The sequence below is a fragment of the Planococcus citri genome, chromosome 1, assembly GCF_950023065.1.
Source record: "Planococcus citri chromosome 1, ihPlaCitr1.1, whole genome shotgun sequence".
Lineage (NCBI taxonomy): Eukaryota > Metazoa > Arthropoda > Insecta > Hemiptera > Pseudococcidae > Planococcus > Planococcus citri.
Window position 1 is genome coordinate 60,930,452 of NC_088677.1, and position 16,151 is coordinate 60,946,602.

Sequence of the window (16,151 nt, forward strand, 5' to 3'; positions counted from 1 at the left end):
AAAAACAAACTAACCTTTTCTCCCATCGGTGTAATTTTGCGAAAGTATACGGGGCGGCTAGGCTATATGTGTGTGTAGACGTCTCGCGGGAGGAATTATCGCAGGTGCCTGACCGATGCGTCGAGGTGGTTACCATCGAGTCGGTAAAAATACTTCCAGCATTCGATAGCTCTCTAGAGTTTGCTAAGCTACTCGCAAAACGGCGAATTTCACCAGCCAAGGTTTATCTATTTTTGACGAGTTGCGTTTGTTGGGTTTATTTATGTAATGTGGCTGGGAAACCGCGACCACCACTGACACTTTGTAGGTACGCTGGAATACGCGTGATAATGTGGAAAAATGGGCTAGGGGCCAAGTTTATACAGAAATCAACCTTATAGTGGGAGGCTGCTGTAGTTGTGAAGCATTTTCACTTCAAATTCATACAAACTTTGTTCACAAATGCAATGATTCGGGTTGTAATGTTACAATCCGATTCTAGAGTGGAGTTCGTTGGTGAGAATTCTTGATGAGACCTTCCTTATAATTTTGTTTTGGCAGCATGTGGAGAAACCATCGCTCCTCTTTGAATTTTAGCTTTGCAAACATCAAATTTAGAATGACTATGAAACACCACACTTTATTTAAAAACAGAACGTACAAAAAAAATTGAAAGAAATACAAAAACGTAACAGTAAACAAATAACAGGATTAAAAATGCATATCAAAGTTTCAGCTAAAACATCTCTTTAATTTTCCAAAAAAAAAGCTCGTGGTTTCGGAATTTTCGATAAAAAGCTAGAATCTATTCAGTTATTATTTATCGATGAATAAATAAAAATGCTAGAGATTTTAAACCCATTTGAGCGAACGTTGAATGATTAATCCCAGAAACCTACGATTGATTTTTTTGATTGGTGCTCTTTTTTAATTTATTCATTTTTTTTATGTATACCTATCATGGAAAAAGGTTGCTCTACTGAGAAATGAAAGCATTTTGACATAAGCATGTGAAGATAGATTTGATAAAATTCGTCTGTTGTAATGGACAGGCGTACTTTTCGTATGTACCTTTTTTCTTTTTATTACCTACTAGAATCTCAATGACTCAGCCAGGGTGTTTCAATTTCAATCTGATTTTTGGAATTTTCAAAAAATGAAAGAAAAAAAATCAACTCAAGAATCGCGGCGTGGAGGGGAATGGGAAGGGGGAGGTCTGTAATGGCGATTTCATGCTCGACCAGTGCTGAATAATAAGTCTGTCGATATGGTGTCTGGCCCAGCTGGGGTTCATTTGCAAGTTTTAGAGCAAGGGTTTCCAGCCAATCGATTAGCTTTTGGCTATCACAAAAAAAAAAAAACAAAATCACTTCCGTAGCTATTGGCTGGCAATTTTTCAAGAAGGTAGCTTCGCCTATTGGCTGAAATTACGCTAATGAAATAACATAACCAGCCCGCCGTAAATACACTGTCAACTTGCAAAAGAGTTGACTTCTATGTAGTATATTTTTAAAGATTTTAACAAAAAAAAAAAAGAAAATGAGAAAAGAAATACTGAAATAAAGATGGTATTACTTGATTTTTGTGTTTGGCTTCTACCTTCTCTAGTTCTGATACAATATATCTGAAAGATGCTTGTTCGGATGCGTGTAGAGATGCGGCCACTTCTTCTAGTTCCGTAACACGATCAGATTTCTGAAAAAACAAAGGAATGCATATAAACATACACCTTACCACATTAGAAAGCAGAGAAATTATTTTGAAAATTGAGTAAAGTAGCAAATGTACTTTAACGTTCTTCGTTCGGGGTCTTTTGATTTTCAAATTATTACGATTCATTTTAACAACCTGTAAAACCAAGAACACTGAAAAATATTACATAGCCTATGGAAATGCAATGCAACAAGAAATAATAGAACATGAACGTAAATTACTTTATTAGTAGGTATGCACAAATATAACACAATAATGATAGAAAGATCAAGACAAGGAAAGTTGACTTCAGGTAGAAAACAATTTGGTTATTATACAACCTGGCGCACTACTTTATCTGCGAATAGTAAAATATCACTATTTTTACCCCATAGGGTGTATAAGTGAAAAAATTGTAAAAATAAGCATTCGATTGGCACATCTATACTATAAATATGTATATACAGACGATTGAACAAAATAATCGAAGTTTAAATTATAGAAAATTAACATATACTGCATTATCACTTGGTTTACCAATAAAGTACCCCGGCGACAACATGCCTTCCCAATATTCAATCTTTAATCTATGAATATATTGAAAGCCTATGAATTGAAATCAGTAACTAGAGTTTGAGGATAAATTTTGATGGAAAATTTTGTAATTGAGTCGAAGTAATTTGAATTTTGAGAAGGTTGTGATGTCACAAGAAAGCTTGGACTGCATAAAATTTTCAAGTGTTTCTAAATTTTTCCATGGGCCAATAAAATAAGTACTGATAAGTTTCAAGTCAGATTTTGTTGTCTAGCACACTAAGTTTCAATGTATTAACGTGCATCTCCATACACCCAGTGAGGAACATTAAATGATTACTTACTATATTCAACTGCTCGCTGTTAGTGCTCACATACTTGCATGATTCGTATTTTTGGTCAATTTGGACCAAATTCTCTTCTTTTTGATCTCCTGACCCTGAATATACACAGCTTCAGTCGCAGTTATGATCATTAAAAAATGTTAAGGTTTTAACAAAGGTTCGATAATTTCGGGAAGGGTGATCTTGCATTTGTAAATGTCACCTCTACCAATATAAGAATTGATGTGGGGATTATCCTCAGGTAAGGTTTCTCTAATGTATCTTCACTTCATCTGTACCTGCACATTAATTTAAAGAAAAGAATATTTAAAGATGTTGAACTGTTATGACAACTTCACTAACAACATTGTTCTGGGGTTTGGTACATCTACATACATAGAGTATACAAATAACTGCAGTGGTACATTTTTTGGTTTCCGCCCCTCTGTGTTCCCTTTGGCACCTCAAAACTTGAAAAATTCAAAAAATTACTGGTAGGCCTTCTTTTTTGGGTGGCTTAATCTAGGTCTGAACACAATGATGATGGAGCACATCAGAGGGTATGATACTCGTAAAGTATTCACCACTTAGATCTCTACTTGATGCTTATCACACTACGTGTTACTACCTACTCAAGTTAACACTGAATTGATGAAATTTATTATTGAAAAATTAAATTGAATTGTAATTAATTTACCACGAAAAAGTTTGAAAAAATTATTTTTAAAAAATCAAGTATTTCAATTTTTGCAGTAAAACACATATTTTTACGAAAAATTGAATACATTACACTACGTTTCGGCACACAATGCCTTAACGGATACGAAATTGTAAAAACAGGCGATTAATTAACTACTTTTCAAGTTGATTTCAGATTTATTTTTTGATTTCTAATTTTTTTGTTTCTCTTTCCTTGATTTTCTGATATTTGACTTCATCTCTATTCTCTACCTCGTCACGCAAATTCATTCGGCGTTTTCATTTTCTTCTGGTATCCCAGCCATGATGTCAAGACAACGATTGCATTCAATTGACCTGTTGTTTTGAATAATTGAAATTGGATATTTATACGTATAATTATGAGTAAAATTTTGTACTCAAAATTCTTCAGAAAGGCCCAAGTACATGACTTACCTCGCTGTTCGTAGCAGTGCATTTTCATATTTTTTGAACTGTTTTATTGTTATTTGTATAATACCTACAATTTATTTGTCCGAAGTGTTTTTCTGGGTAAAAATGGAGATTTTTTGCAAATGAATCACCAGTGTGGCGTCGAAAACGAATCCATTATATGAAAATTGAAATGAAAATTTGGTATGAAGGGGCTTTTGGACAGTTAATAGGCTTACCTGAAAAAGATAGACTGTAAACTTGAATTCAACAGTTTTTGTGTATTTAGCTGGAGATAACTGTTCGGTCCTTAGTTGCATGCATAAGCATAGCATAAGTTCATCGACATTCGATACATAAATGAATCGTTTAAAAGGAAAAATGCCATAGATTCTCTCAATATTTGAAAAAGATGCCTGCTTAAAAGACGCAAAAAAGATTCAAGAAATTTAATTTTTGTAACGTAATTAATTGGAATCAATGATCGCGAATTTCATCCTTCACCCTTCTTCTTCTCAGCAATTAGAAAACGCAATCAATATTCCATATTTCGACTTTTTTTGTAATACTTGAAAATTACAGCATAAAACAGGACTTGAAACCACCAAAACCAGAATTCAGAATATGAACAATGCTCAATTTCTCAACCATTTCTTCATCATCTACACGTGGATGTACGAGTGTGAAAACGAATTTTTATTTCTTTTTAAAAATTTAACAGAAAGCTGTAGGTACATATAAATGATTACCTGTTTACTCTCAACCAAGTTTATGGCTTGTTCAAAGGTATTGTGGTCGCGACCACCTTTCGATGTTTTTCTTTTATACATAATTTCAAACTATCTGAAAAATAAAAACAGAGTTGAAACAAAAAATTGAATTTTCTCCAGTTGAAGGCTTCACTATCAAAATCGTTGATAAATGAAGAGGAGAAACAACGAAAAAAAATGTCTTATTATTATTATTATTTTCATTCCTTTGGAAAAAAATGCTGCTGCACATATGCAAACAGACTGGGCGCATAGGTACTGGTTTTCAAGGTACATATCATAAAATCACTGATTCTCAATTACCGCCTTCCTACTTACTAGCTACTTGATTCGTATGACGAAAAAATGAACCTAGCTACATTATTCCTTTTTAATTATTTCGTGAAACTTTGAAACTTGAATTGAATATTTCGATCTCAATTTTTGGTGCAAGTTCTCAGTTATTTTCTCCTGCATGGTTTAAGTCACTATTGTGAAAAATGAAAAAAATGAATAAATGATCTCGTAAGAGCAGATGTGTTTGTTTTTTAGTCTCATCTTTGATTTTATAAACGATAAAAATGGAAAAGATGGTATAATACCCTCACGTTTCATTATAATTTTTTTGGTTATTGACATTGTGGGAAAAACCCATAAATTCAAATGTTTTTCATCTAATCTTTTGATTTTGGGAATGAAGAAAATTAAAAAGGTGGTATTATTACTAATGCTTTTTTTTTTTTTTTTGGTTACGAACTTTACGGGAAAAAACATAAATTTTGATCTCACAGTAGATAATCGATGACACCTGTCTTCTGATTCGAACCAGTTTGCTTAATGTGCTTGTTAACAGCAGTATTTCAGTTTTGAAATTTGAGTTGACGTTTTGTAAAAACAATTTTCTGTATCATGTTTAAACAATCTTTCCTCGAATCCTTACTTACTGATCCAGTGACCGAGACGATGACGTTCTGGAGTTTCCAAACTACACATGTACTCATTACTTGCTCAAGAACTCGAATTTGAGTTTGTTCTTACTGTTATGTGCAGATGGGTTGCATCGTCAATTCTAACTATAATCTATAGGTATTAATAAGTCAGCAGTACAATTTGTATCTGGCTGACCAAATAAATGTACGTTGAACTGGGCGTATGCTTTTCAAGTGGCTTATTGTCAACGATCAGAAATGAAGTTGATCGTCGGATGATTGAGTATATTTCATCAGTAAATCATTAAAACGTGTTTGATTCTTTGAGTTACTTTGTTTTTTTTTTTTTTTTTTTTTGTGTGTGTGAATGATTTTATTCATTTCACTTAGCTGGTGCTCTGGAAACGTAATCGTCTCCAGCAGCTGCGATCAACATGAGGAATTCGTTCTTGTGTATGGCTGTTAATTGCGAGGAAAAATATATTATTCAGGTACTGATTGTTTTACGCGTCGCTTATTTTTCGTTATATTAATGTCTCTCATCTTGACGAATATTTTCATTCGAATGATTTTGAACGACATTGGTGAACTGGTTCTTCAGGTTCTTGTCAGATTATTGAAAAATTACTGTGTCGATGAAAAGAGATCAGGACTTGAAATTTTTCATCTCAGAAATAGAAAAATCGTAAAATTGAGAATGAAAAAAAGAAAAAAGATAACAAGATGGCAAAAGCCACAAAATTTTTCGTAAATTGAATGAAAATGACGAAAGCCACGCTTATCTTGAAATAACTGTTCTAAATTTATTTCATATGTACATGATATCTTTTGCAGGAGTAAAATTGAAAATGAACAAAAATCACATATTTTATATAGAAAAAAAGTATAAAGATGGTATAAAAGCCACAGCTTTTTGATCATTATTGATTGTAAATTAGTTGATCATGGCATGCCTGTCGAAGAAAAATAGAAAAGATGGTAAAGAAGCCACACCTTTTTGATCATTATTGATTGTAAAAATTAGTTGTTGCCATGCCTGTCGAAATGAGAAGAAAAAAAATCAAGATGGCCAAGAAGCCACACCTTTTTGGTCATTATTGATTGTGAATTAGTTGATCATGGCATGCCTGTCGAAGAAAAATAGAAAAGATGGTAAAGAAGCCACATCTTTTTTATCATTATTGATTGTAAAAATTAGTTGTTGCCATGCCTGTCGAAAAGAGAAGAAAAAAATCAAGATGGCCAAGAAGCCACACCTTTTTGATCATTATTGATTGTAAATTAGTTGATCATGGCATGCCTGTCGAAGAAAAATAGAAAAGATGGCAAAGAAGCCACACCTTTTTGATCATTATTGATTATAAATCAGTTGATCATGCCATGCCTGTCAAAAAAATATAAAAAAGATGGCAAAGGCTCGACTTTTTTTTTTTGTAGGAAATGGCTATAAATTTCGTCACACGTATATTATTTAAAAAAAATACTTGAAAAATGAAATTTAATTTGTAAACATTAGTGTAACAGTGATGATATGTACCTAGCTACCTTCCTAGATTTTTATAACGAAATGTCTACTTGGTCATCAATAAACCGTATTTTTGGCCAAAAATTGAACGCAATTACCAAAAAAAATCAATGTTCTCAAAATTGTAAGATATTTGTCAAAAAATGCAGAAAGTAGGTGTTATAAAAACTTATTGTGGAATTGACCTCCTACTTGCGGAAATTCACCATAGATTGGTGAAGAAATAAGCGTAATTGAGCCAAAATTTTGAGAAAATTGCTCAAAAATTTTTGAATTTGTTGAAATGCCTTAAAAATTGTTTAAATTGCATAAAAATTGAGGAATCATTGTAAAAATTTCAGAATATCGCAAAAATACTCATTTAAACTGTAAAATTTTCATAGAAAACCACTTGAAAGTTATAAAAAAATTGACAGAATTTCTGTTAGAATATCATAAACTCCGAAGTGATAAATCCTCACATGATGAAATTTTTCTAGCGTTCAGCACAAAAAATTTTACTTACTTATCTAACGTAAGTTGAATTTCAAACTTACTGTAAGCGTGGGTAACTTGAAACACTGAGAGTTTTAAATTTGAATCATTTCCAAACTGATCACTGAAAAAAAAATTGTCTCAAAATTTGAGACTTCAGCTCCTCTGTGACCTTCAGTAAATATCGAGTGCCCTAATACATTTTTTTACGTTTTTTCCAAAAATTATTTACTTGGCATACTCAAGTAGGGTACCACTTATTCCAAGTTGAACTTCGTTGGGGTACTTGGTACTTAAAACATATTAAATCTCAAAAAAAATGAAATTCAAGGATTTTACATTCCCCCTTTCCTCCTTGAAATTACACTATTCATGAAAACGAGAAAAACCTGAGTGATCAGTGTGTAGAAGTTTCAAACCTAAGTTAATCTTTTTTGACAACATGGATTAAAAGGTCATAAAGTCATTGGAATTTGTTTGAAAAACCTCCAATTTATAAATTGATCCCTCTTGAAGTCAAATTTGTTCTTTTATTAAAAAATTAAAGCGGGAGTAATTTTCAAAAAAATAGAATTTTGAGCTTTCGTGTTTCCAATTTGAGCATAACGCGTTTGTTTTTTTCTATGGGATATGACCATTTTGGTTTATTGTGTAAAAATCCTCCCATATTGAATGATGGAAGTCACGAGTAATTGTCTTTGATAGGGAAATACATATTTTCAAGAATTGGTGTTTTTGAAGATAATTTTCACGAGTTATTCTACAATATCATCTAATCAGAAGCTTCTCATTATGTGTGGGTTTAATATGAGTAACAACGAACCAAGCTTCTCTGCATGTCTTAATGATATCGGTGTGGGTTTTAACATTAGTAGCAGTTTCGAGTTTTCTGGTTTTTTTTTCGAGTATAGAACAAAGTTTCTGTCACAACAACAATATGAATGGCCTTTCACTGATTTATTAATTATTTAAACCATGAAGTTACTGAGCGAAGAATTGACTTACGAATCGATACGAGGCTTTCGATATCTCTTAGCTGACGATTCCGCTGCACATCACTCGAATGAGTAGTGTTTAACTCTCATGTATCTCGATAATCATCACTTCGATTGTTATTGTTCGAAAATTTCTGAAAAGTTAATTTATTAGTTTACTTGATCAAATGTAGGGTCACTCGGCGCCGGATACGAGTCGACTTAGCGGATCTGCGATGTTATTTTTACCCACTTCGTGAACTAGTTCGAAATCGTATCCTTGTAAACAAAGATGTCATCGTTGTACTCGCATGGCTCTGATTCAAATCGCTCGATGTTGGAATCAACTGGATTGGCTTATTATCGGTAATGAGCTGGAAATGGCGTCCATACAGATAATTGTGGAACCTTTCTACGGCCCACACGAGAGCGAGTGCTTCTTTTTCCAGTCGCGAGTATCTTCGTTCAACGTCTGTTAACTTGCAAAATCGACATACTCACTATACGATACCTTAGTTTTCTTATTCATATTCTGATTGAGCCAGATTATTGAGTAGGACGACCGATTGTCTGCTACATACGTTCCCGAGATTATTTTTTTCTTCTGTTTTTCTTTTCCTCTTCGAATTCGAAATCTGAGATAGGAAAAGAAGGAACTTGTTCAGCGTTACTGAAAAAAAAAAAAAGAGAAGAAAGCTTCTTTTGTATGTGCGTTGGCATTTGAAAGTTATAAATCTCGCATTTTGTCAGATGACACAGACACTAAACAGCATCGTTGTACAGCAGTGTAGAGATAGGGTAGCTGTAGGGAAGAAAAAAAAACTGCGTAGTGTGTAATAAATGTATGTACGAGTTACTCTCACACACAAACCATACTGTCACGTGTTTTAACCCGTTGCATCAACAATTAGACTGTGGATGTTATAAGCCTAAGCCTACGAAAACGTTTCATCTCTCTGGAACATTCATTAAGATTTATAATGTAGCTTTCGGTGTATTATGGAATTTGCTTATGTACGCAAACATCCAAATACGTACTATACTCGAAGAATTTTTCTTCGCTTTTTTCCCACGTTATTTGATTTTATAGTCTGTGAGATGAAAATTTTTCAGAGATGGTTTATCGCGTGCTATTCCTCGTGTAGGAGCGTGAGACTACGTATATGTTCGCCTGAGAAAAGTGCTCGTTGAAATTTGGTGAATTTTTTCGAGTTTAGCTATTTGAGAAATATGTTGAGCAGCGAATTTTCATTTTGTTGGTTTTGCTGATTCAGCGGGGTCTTTTTCTCAATTTTTTTAACCAGCTTTTTCCTCTGAGAATTTTCTTTCACTCTGACTTGGGCAATGCTCTTGATGGAGCCCTGTCCCAATTTCTATTCATTATTACAAGGCCTACTGTCCTTTCAGCACCATTCCTGATACTCGTATATTTTTTTCACTAGTCTGACCAAGACAAAAATGTGGAATCACTCATTGATTGGGTCCAAAACGAAAGGAGGGAGGGACTGATAGCTTGGCGGACGAATGGAACACCTCGAGTCAGTCGTGCTGCTAAAGAAACCGCCACGATACACTGAAGGGTGAATGATGCGATTAATCGTGAAAAAATACCCTATTCCGGGTATATGTATATTTTTCGTCGGTTTCCCGACTCGGCGGCGGGGTTATTTATTTGTCGAATATAACGGAACTTGAACTTTTCAACTTATCAGGGTCACGAGCTTCCTTATAGTTTTTTTGCCACATTGCATTCGCTCTCTGTGTACGCGAACCATTAACGGAATTTATTGGCTAGATAAGTATTTCTTTTATGTAAAACAAGTACTCTGTTTAATGTGTGTGTGCGAACACGCTCGCCGAGCTTCCTTCGAGGATATGATGCGCGCCGTTGCAATTTGCATAGAAATGACTCTAGACTGTACTATACATTGACGGAATTATCGTATAGTAGGTATTTTTGTTGGTTTCTCATCTTCTTCCACTCTCCCCTCGTCGTTTTTTCGCGTCGAAATTTATTACTTTTTGAATGAAACTATAGTGCAAGCTAAATATACATGGCGTACCTTAGTTCCATTCAGAAAGTAATAAATTTCGACGCGAAAAGTGTGCAGAGAAGAAATGAGAATGAGGAGAAAATCCGAACAAAAATAGGGCAGCTAGCATCAGTTTGCGATTGCCCATTTTGAATTTCACAAACACCATATTATTAACTTCAGTTGGATCCTAAAAATTACACGGCATACCATTTTTTGTACTCTAGACTTCTTGAGTCGTAATCCTGACCATTGTCGCTGGAATAAATAAAAATGTTGTCTCATTTTTACCAAATATTTTTAAAAATCCATTTTAATTTCAAAATGAAAATTTTATTACAAACTAACATCTGAAAACTATGTCTGCCAAACCACCATATTGTTTGTAATGCAAGTGAAAAATTTAACACGCTCTTTGTGAGTCTGGTGGTTTTAGATAATTTTCAACTTAGTCATGTTGTCGGCTATTACAACAATAATCGTTGTAGTATTCATTTTACGAAACATACCCGTAAAAACCGAATAAAATTACTTATTTCATCACGATTGGAACGTTTTTACCTTAAATCGTCTCAAATAATGTGATGTTTTCTCATAAAATTAGTTCACTAATATTATTCCTAGCACGGGCATCACTAGGGCAAATCATTAAAATTGAAAAATTAATGAAACAAAAAAATGAGAAAATTAACGAAAGTTTTTGAATTTTAAAAATTCTGCAAAGAGATCAAATAACAGTATAAACTACGCACTAGATAACAAATAACAAACAACAATAACGGAATAAAATTACTTACTTTGACCAAGAATGCGTATATTCCAAAAATACTTTTTCATCATCAACGATTTTCCATTCGTTGGCAATATTCTCCAAATGACTTTTCATGGCTTTCATAAGCTCGAACTTTGCCGTTCTTGTTCCAATGAAAACACATCACGAAATCGGCCAAGTTTATTCGATGTTTCACCTGGGAATATGTACCCACATTGTAATTATTACTGAGAATTCAATTTATTACTCACTTATACACGTAAAAAGCAAGAACACAGATATCTACCAATAAATTGTTATCTTTTTCTCAAGGTGCATTCGTTCATGTCGAAATCTCTGGCTATACTTCTGATCGATTCTCCATTGGTTCGTCTCAGTTTAGCTTCCTTTACTACTTCGAATGAGACAAGTTGTCGATCAGTTGTTCTTACGTAATGGTTGTTTTTGATGGATTTAACAACATCCTTACATTGCTGTATACAGAGTTGGGAGGCGCTGGCTTCTACTACTTTACCCATCAACAGATGAATCGAATGACATGAGCATCGGATGTGCACAGTATTTGGATACATCCTTTCAATTTGTTCTCCGGCATTCGCCATTACAATATGGTTATCAGTGACGATACCGTTGATCTTATCACTATCATATTTTTTGATAGATCGCTTTCTTCATCACAGCAACCGTGTACTTAGCTGTGTCCTGCCGATTTTCTTGTGATAGTTCGCCGTACAAAAACACAGGTTTACATTCGCTTCCAAGGTGCATAACGATATGCGTAACAGAATCGTTGCTACATAATTATGTAGAAATAAAAATCACGAAAAATTCTCGGTTAGATAATTACTACGTATAAAATTTGCTGAATAAAACTGATAAATGATACTCACCTGACATTAGTCCAGCTATCCAACTGTAAAGTATAATAAGACGATGCTTCTATTTTGGATTCTATTACTTTTTTGAGATCATCATATTCTTTATTAAGAAGGTTTCCGGCAACTAATTTTCAATTTGACGGTTTGAATGACGGCCTCAAATATTTTAATAACTTTATCAAGTTCGGATGTTCGCTCCGGATGAATGGCGTTCCTGAGTTGTATATATGTTTACAAAAAAGCTGGGTGGCTTTCTCCTAGAAAAGTGTAAAGATGATGCACATTGCACATTACAATTCGTATGCATGCAAGAAATCATCACGTACATATTCGAAAAATGACTTACTTGTTGCTGTGGCGACATTGTATCAATTGCTGGAATAGTTTTTTTTTGATTCTGTAGTATTGCCGTTATAACGAACAATTTCTGCACAAATGGTGCATTTTGCATCTAGGCTATTTAATCTTTCATAATACTTCCTTGCGGATATCGAGACCGCGAAATTTATGAGTACACCAATAGAAATCAAAAAAATTGAACTTATAATAACACATTAAAGAAATGTTTTTACATTTTTCGAAATTAAATACGCATTTACGCACTATCAAAAAGAAATTCCATTTCCAATTTAATTTAATTTTCCATTTCACAATTCATAAGAGCTGTAGCATATCACTTTACGCGGGAGTTGAGATTGAGAAGCCGCGAGGTAGAATTTTTTTTTTAACAGCAAGATTTTGGCTTTCAGTGAAAAAAAAATCGAAAAACTGAAAAAAATCGATTCTCTTCGAAAAATAATAATTCCAAAAAAATCGGTGAAAAATCGATTTGTAATCGACACCACTAGTGTACAGTTGTCTAACATTCGTGCCAATTCTTCTGTTCCCAAGTCGTTGTCGTCGTCTGTAATAGGTTACCACGAATATGTATGTAATAAAATTGTATTCATCTATACATAAGATGAATTTAGTATTCACTTACATTTACGATTTACGGTTTTTGTATTGCGATGATCACTTCGTTTAATAGATGTTTTTTTTTGGTGCTAAAGCCCACTTCTGGTTACGTTGTCTGCGTAGGCGTCGAAGCATATTCAACTATTATTTTTTAAATAATTTTTGGTGAAGGTGTTTAACCCGAGATTACCTATCTTAAAATCGTTATTTACCTGCTTGTATCTATTTTTTGTTTCTTCACTAGCGTTCATAACTATTACGAGTATCAATACTCAATAAATCGTCGAATTCGTTTGAAATTGATAAAAAATTGTATTGAATTTATTAAAATGATATGTAACTATCTAGACCGCTATACTTAGATACGCTATTAGGTAAATACAAAAAAGCAACAAGTTGAATTTTTACTGAGCAGTATCACGGCTGCTTCTTCTGGTGCTTTGGCCAGCGCAGATACCTGCACCTTGGTATTGAAAAGTTGTTTTGTCATTTAATATTCTTCTTCTTCACTTACTGCATACCTTTGAAAGGTAGCTCACGTGTCTATTAATATTATGTATGTACAAGAAAATCGGTGTTAAGGAACGTCGTCATCAATACAAAAGAGGCAAGAGTAGCTGTCTATACCACGACTGTGATTGCGAGTACACCAGTATCGGATGTTAGCAGCGAAAGAACAGATTGTCGTACCGCTCGCACATAGATATTTTATGCCCACTATGCATCATCCTATTCATTTTGACTCGCTTTCGCTCATTTCGTAAGACCATTGATCAGCGTTGGGAATATCGAATAGTTTGGCAGACTGCGCATTTTCGTTTTCAATTTCATTCTCGACGTCGCTATCGGTATCGCCATTTCCTTCGCTGTTGCTGTCGCCGTCGTCAACGTACTCCTGTTGTTGCTGCTGGTCTTCTTGATCGTCGGCTTGATCTTCTTCAGCGTCGTCATCTCGTTGCTCTTTGGCTGGTTCTTGTTGCGCATCGTTATTATCGAAGTAGTCGTAGTCTTGGAATTCTTCATCTTCTTTTTCCTCCGGTTCAGCGGCAGCGATTTGTTGGTTGTGTTGGTCAGCGGCCGAGGCGTCATTTTCAACATCTTGAGTCCGCCGCGAATTGTGCGGATGATCGCCTTGTTCGTCGAGAAACAGACTGGCGTCGGTTTCCACTTGGTGAACTGCGGCCAAGTCTTCGACATTTTCATGCCCGGTGACCGGTTCGTATTCAGTTTCGTGGACCTCGTAAACCGGTGACGATTCGGCCGCCGTTTTCTTACCTCGTTGCGGTTTCTTGCGCCGTCGCCGCTGCTGCTGCTGCTGGTCATCTTCCTCTGCGGCAGTTTGTCCTTCGTCGCCGCCTTGATTCTCCTCCTCCTGCTCCGGTTCTTTGCGAGTAGCCACCGCCAGCGCCTGATTACTGCTGTCGATTTGAACCGGCGGTTCGGTGCTGTACAATAAGGGCAACGTTTCGTATACGTCGGCGCCTTTGGTGTCGTCATCGTTGCTGTTACCATTATTATTGCTGCGTGCGCTGCCCTCGACGACGCCGCCGCCGTTGGCCCCTCCTCCACCGAACGACGCCAAAGGCATGCGAAGATACGTGTTGACCGGTTGCGACGGTAATCTCGGCGATATTACGTTCTCGTCTACGTACTCGAATCTGTTCGGAGAATAGCGATACGGTGAAAATGGGTTACTGCTGCCGCCGTCGTCATCGCCGCCGCCAAATGGTGACGACTGACCACCGCTGATGGCGTACCACGGATTCACTGCGCCGCCGCCGAAAGCAGACGTCGACTGTAGTGGCGATGGCGATGCCGAGAACCCGTTGCCGAATGCTCCGTTGGAAAAATGTTGACCGTTCGTATGAGGAGCACAAGTCGTTGGCGCATGTATCGTCTCAACGTCAGATGCCAAAGCCGGATACGTATTGCCGTAAAATTTATGCTTGCCGCGTCTTTTCTTGCATTTTTTGCAAGCCTTTTTGCGCGTCTTACGAGGTCGATGATAAACCCCAACGCCCAAAAGTTTACGCTGTCCTAGCAAATTCAAACCTACACCTACAGGGTACGCGCCGAACAGCGGTTTGTAACGGCGGATCAGTATTCGAGGCGAATTCTTCGTTCTCAGAATCAGATTCACGTCTCGAGGCTTTATACCTTTGCGAATAGCTGAATTGTCGGCTATACCGCCAGCGTTCTCTTGATGGTTGGGATTCAGCGCCATGGCAGCGGCGTTTTCTTGCGATATAAGTGGTCTGACTGGCTTAGTGGTTTGGTGAGGCTGCCGAGTGCCGCCATTGTTTTTCTGCTTTTGCAACGCTTTGAGGGCCGCGGCCGCGGCAGCGTTGGCGCTGACCATGTTGCTAACGCCACTGCTGCCAGTCCCGCTACCGACAGTTTGCGCGTTCGATTTTGTATTGCCTTTATTATTCCGATTAGGCGTGATGCCGATCACGTTTTGGTAAGGAAATTTTGAAAAATCGTGCGAATGAGAATGCCTAATCGGCGTGCCGTTCTGTTTGGTAGCCGAGCCGGTGTCTCCACCTGTGTCACCCGATGTTGATTTAGTCGAGTTCACGTAAGGCCTCTTCTTTTTTATGGTCACTTTATGAACCTTTTCTTTTTTCTCTTCTACCTCTTCCTCCTCTTCCTGGTGGTTATTTTCATCGTCGTCGTCGCCGTTGCCGCCGCCTTCACCGTTTGCGCTGTTACTGTTATTGTCATCTTCTTCATCGGCGGCGGCATTGCTGCTACTGGCGCTGCTGTCGCGGTTACGGTTCTCTTTTGCTTTGGCCTTAGTCTTGGGCTTTTTGCGCCGGCGCCGTTTTCGACCCTTGCTGTACTTTTGACCGGTGTTTTTGTTTTTATTTTCGCCGTCGTCGTTGCCGCTGTCTCCATCTTTGTCAGGGTCAACGTCGTCGGTGCCGAGTTTTATCTCTTCGCCTACGTCCAGATCCATGTCTACGTTCACGTCCATGTCAATGTCCTCCAGATTCATATCTGCGCCCAGGTAGCTGTCCGAGTCGGCGTTCGTCTTCTGTTGACGGCGCTTTTTCGAAGACGATTTTGATTTTTTCTTCTTGTTCACGCGTCTCGGTATTCGCAATTGCGATATTTCTCTTTGGAAATCGTCCGGAATTTCAGTTTTCGCCGATGACCATTGGTTACCAGTACGTGTCGGTCTCCTGTCGTGGGATGTTTTTGATTTCGTCGTCGTTATCC

At 36.6% G+C, this 16,151-nt stretch overlaps 1 protein-coding gene across 2 annotated transcripts in view; it reads left to right on the forward strand.

Moving 5' to 3' along the window:
* LOC135833172 (serine/threonine-protein kinase ATR-like) overlaps nucleotides 1-16,151 on the forward strand; it is a 110,708-nt gene that overhangs the window by 53,875 nt on the left and 40,682 nt on the right. The gene's annotated exons all lie outside the window — the stretch shown is intronic.